At 36.9% G+C, this 4,909-nt stretch overlaps 1 long non-coding RNA gene across 1 annotated transcript; it reads left to right on the top strand.

Moving 5' to 3' along the window:
• Positions 1-331: 331 nt before the first annotated feature.
• Positions 332-998, top strand: LOC140683966 (uncharacterized). Its single transcript, XR_012055681.1, has 2 exons — positions 332-519; positions 752-998. It is a non-coding gene; the product is annotated as an uncharacterized lncRNA (long non-coding RNA).
• The last annotated feature ends 3,911 nt before the right edge of the window (positions 999-4,909 follow it).

Here is a 4,909-nt window from a genome sequence, read left to right as displayed (position 1 = left end):
GAAGTGAGGAATAAATAGAGTCTTTTAAATTTAATTTCTATCTGTCATCATCCTAATTAGCTATGGGTCTATTTGATGTCTCAGTTCAGAGAGTGAGCATAGTGCTGTTTTCTGTCACAGTGATTAATGTCTTTTTTGTTAATAACCCAGTAGCACGTACAGAGTCATGTGTTAAATCTATAGAGTATGCTGTCCCAGAACAATTACATGACATATACCCAGTTACATAACTGGTGATGTCCTGTGTTTGGATTGCTGAAAGAGTAGACTGATGACAGGGTGGGTGTCTGCTGAACCAAAAATTTCAAGCGACTAGATAGAAGCCATAGCCCTGTGAATATACATTGAATTTAATAATAGTTTTTTACCTTCTTGTCGCTACTCATTTTGGATTGTTTTCCTTGTCACAGGAACCAGCTTCTCTGCACCTTCCACAGGACAGCAGAAATGGAGGGACAATAAAATCACAGCTAAGTGCATTGTTCATCATGTAATATCTCTTATCTTTTCCTGGATCTGGTAAGAGAAATGGGGTATATCCCACAGAATTCAAAATGTGTTTTTGCTCATATTACATGAACAATGGTTATGAAAGGCAGATATTAAAACAAATCACTAAATTCATATTAATTATAGTGGGATTTTGACCAACCCTAAGCGGAAGCCTATGGCTTTGAGGAATTGATATCTACATTTTTATTTCACATTTAAACAATTCTGAGACTCCTGACATTCATTTCTTATATTGCAGCAACCATTCTCAGATGTATTTTCACATGCTATGCAAGCGAGAAGGTGGCTGGAAGTTTCAGAAGCAGATGAAAAAGAACATTATCCACTTTCTTCCTAGAACAGTTACTTCTTCAGCTGCTCTTGTCTTGAAGAAACATTCAAATTTGCATATTTTGTTTCTGTGATGGAGAGCAATCATACTTAATGTGGCAACTGGCACTAAAATATTAATTTATTAATATTAATAAATATTCATATTTAAGCAATGTTATTTTTTTCTTATTCATCACATAATTAGGAGCGAGTTAAATACTTAATTGAAAACTTGCAAGATGCAATAGATAATTCTCTGACCAACAGTAAAATTCACAACAACAACTTTCACCTGACCAGACCTGTATTGTCTAGGTTTCATTTCGAGAAATGTAGCACTCTGAAGCAACTGGAAAGTGATGCCAAATATTAGTCCTGGTAAGCAGTACTGAAGATTTATCATTTAGGGGGCATCACTAACACATGCTTCTCTTTTGACTTGACTTAAAAGTTACAGTAGTTTAGGGTTTTTGTGAGATTATGACATCCTCACATTGAATATCATCCCATGCTGTGGTAGTGAAAGTCAATGTTAATGTATTTGTGTGATTAGAGTTAGGGAATTAATAGTATGTAAGATTTACTTTCCACACAAATACCTGGAACACTAAGTTGTTTAAACATTTCTATGTATAGTTGGCATGCATAGCCTCTGTTTTGAGAAACTAGGGAGGAATTGGTTAGTCAAGATCCCACGATCTCTGTAGGAAAGTCAAATACAGATTGTGATTCAGCTGAGTCCTTAGTGCATTAACCCCTGCAGAGCACTGTTTCTCGTGGATTTAAGGATACATGTGAACCGTGTGTTTTTCCTCACTCAAGGATAGTTGTTGAACTTTCTGTGCATGGCTGAAGATGATGTACATAAAAGGGTTTGCACTGATAGCAAACATCTGTACTGGTTTTATTCTCATATAAAGGGTGCAGGCACAGGTTTCTGTGTTACTGCTATGTGTTAATACACTGTTTGCCAGTAATTCTTCCTCAAAAAACCTGCAGTCTGACTTTTGCACAACATTTCTTAGGCTTTGGCACGCATGGTTTCACAAAACTATGTCTCAGTGACAGGAATGAGATTTTGATCTGCTTCTGGCAATGGACCTACTGGAGCAGCACTCTTTTAGGAGAAGAATTATGTTTGTTGTTGTTATGTTACTTTTTCCCCTCAGTGAACCATAGGCATGCTAATTGTAAGGTATGTATCACTGGTTAAAGGAGAAGATAAGTCCTGCTGGGTGTCTTTTTTATTTCCTTGTTTGGAAGAAGGAGTGCTGTGTAGCGCTGTGGATGATTTTGCTGATACATGCTCCAGTGTATAGTAGGTACTCAGAAAGGTTCATTAGAGCTGAAATAAGCTCCTCAAGGTGATTGATATGAGCTTGAAGATCCTGTCCTATCTGCTGCTGCGTTTCCAGATTGGATACACAGGATTTTTTTTTAAGACCCATAGCATTTGATCTGTCTTTGCAGATTATTTTGAAAAACCCCATACCCTAAACTCTTAACACTGCAAGCTACTTGCTTCTTATTTTTATTTTGATCTTTGGTGTGTTCAGTCTTAACAACTTAGTCTCACTGTCATCTTTCACAGATCTGTGGAAAAAAACATTATATTTTTTGGTACAGCCTATAATGAATCAAAAGAACTAATGTGGTTTACTTTTGCCTATTATTTTACCTGTTTAATTAAATAATTAATCATGATTGAAAATTCAGCATAGACACTCAGAAATTTTTGTTCTCTCTGAAATAATTGAGAAAATTCGTTAATTGCCATCTCACCCAATGGAACTTCATCAACTAGTCTTTTTTGAATATAACATGAATGCTGTAGGTTAGGAAACCTATTTGATGCGTACTACAGCAGCAGTTAGTTTCAGAAGGAGGAAATACATAGTTCAAGAAGCTTTTCACGTTTGATGTCTAAGAAAGGAAGTAGCCACCATGAATTGTGGGCAGTGCTGACTAACTCCAAAATAAAAAATTTTCAAATGTAAGGGTTTAAGAGATAATCTGTTTTTCCGTGAATTTAGTAAATTAATATATAAATTTTGTATGCTGAATTTTTATGCCAAAGTCACCTGAAAAGTCTTGGCCTCAGACCAGTAAGGCAAAATGGAAAGAAAAAGAGAGTTGGTTGGATTTCCCTGTGAGCCAGAGGTTGATCTCTCAGTTTAAGGACAAAGCAGGTTTAATTTCTGTTGTTGCTCCTTCCTTGCAACACAAACTCTTTCCTGGACATGAACATTCTTTCCTCTCTCTGCTTGGTGCTGTGGCTAATAACTATTTATGGAATGAACCCAACAGGCTGAGTCTTCTGCTTGACCAATGGTGGTCTTAAAATGCAAGATAGATTAAGAAGCTGATGATATCATTGCTTTTGTGCTGGTGAGTGCAGCTAGCCTTGTACTTTAATAGCTTGCTGGGGAACAGTTCAAAAATTATTTTTGCTGATCTCTGGGTGCCATTATGAACTTACTTAACTTCTATTCTCATTTCCAGACCATTTAGTTTTAAGTCTCTCATGTGGCATTTGTTAATCAGGATATCTAGAATCAGAAGCAAATGAAAGTTAGAATATTGAGAACGGAGTACAAAAAAATCTGTGGTTTTTCTGTTCGTACATTTTCATTTTTATTACAGCAGTGAAATGCTTAATAATACTTTCAGCTGGTGTAATATATCTTGAGATGGTAGACCCCATTTGGAAAACCTCAATGACAATAGAAGGATATGCAGTTTTATGACTAGGTAGCACACTGGAATATCACCTGCATGCTAAGTGCAGCTAAAATAACCTAACTAATGAGATAATATGAGATAACATATGGGAGTAAATAAAAAGGTGTTGGATGGGTGAAGAAATGCCATAAGTTAAGTCCATATATAGTTCAAAAACATTGCAGTTCTGACTCAGGCTCATGAAATTATGGAAAGTGAGAGTTAAGGCTGCCTCTGTACTTAATATGCCTTGGTGCCTTTCCAGCAAATATTTTATTATGTGAGCTGTCCCAGTGATTTTGGAATGTGAGAAGCATTGTGGTTGTCTCTGAGGGTTTGACAGTGAATTTTTCCCATAAATCTACAAGCAAGGACAAAAGTCCCTAGAATGGAGAGAAAGTTCTCCAGTTCCGTTTTGTGTCTGTTGTAGACAAATAACCTGTCTGTGCAGCTTGCCCCCTCATATTAAGGCATGACTGAAATTGTTTATTTACAAATTTGGACTATGGTTATAATTTAGACAGAAGATCTTAATTTATTTCCCCAGAAAATGTTTTAGTCATTGAGAAAGTTTCTTCCACCCCTTAGCACAGGCTGTTGGGCAAACCTGCAGTCAAAGGTCTCTTCTTTTTGTCTTCAAATGAAGGCTTTCTCCTTAAATTTTTTAAATGCAGGGGTGAGCTCAATGTAGGCTGGTACCCCATTACTGAGCTATTCTGACATGATGCCATGAAAATCATTGTTTCCTTCTTCTATGAGACAAAAGCAACAATCAAAGCTTTAAGAACTGACATAAAATAAAATGGCCGGTCTACTCTTCAGATGGTGATGCTAACAGAGGATGAGGCTTTTACTCTCAGCTCTTACATGCTCCTCCTTCAGTATCTGAACATCTTGCACACCGTAATGAACTGGTTTTATAGCTGTCTCTTTTAGAAATGGGAATGTGAAAGTGGGAAAATGTGTTGCGGAGCTGGAAGCTGATTCCTCTTCCTGCAAGTACCTCACCCAGTGCAATTCTCTTAGGGTGTCTCTTCCCATAGCTCCACCTCTTCTGCATGCAGCCATTAGGTTACTGATTCGTACTGCATTTCCATTAGTTTGCCATTTTGTTCCTGCGTGCTTAGGATGTCAATTTTTCTCATTAACATCAACAGGAATAAAAATAACCCCCCAATTTCTTTAGTTGAATTGAGAGTAAGAGGTACAAATCAGTCTCCCTGGCATCATGGGCTGCTCTTTAGGTATATCTCTTCAGTTTAGCTGTTAACTGTACTCTGAAAATAAATGCTTTTGTTTTCAGTTTTCTTTTTCTTAGGTTGAAACAAAATACCTTTATACTTACCACTAATATCTCCCAAGA

The sequence above is a fragment of the Taeniopygia guttata genome, chromosome 4 (assembly GCF_048771995.1).
Source record: "Taeniopygia guttata chromosome 4, bTaeGut7.mat, whole genome shotgun sequence".
In the NCBI taxonomy this organism is placed as follows: Eukaryota; Metazoa; Chordata; class Aves; order Passeriformes; family Estrildidae; genus Taeniopygia; species Taeniopygia guttata.
The sequence above is the reverse complement of the archived record's forward strand: the minus strand, read 5'-3'. Positions and strand labels throughout refer to the sequence as shown.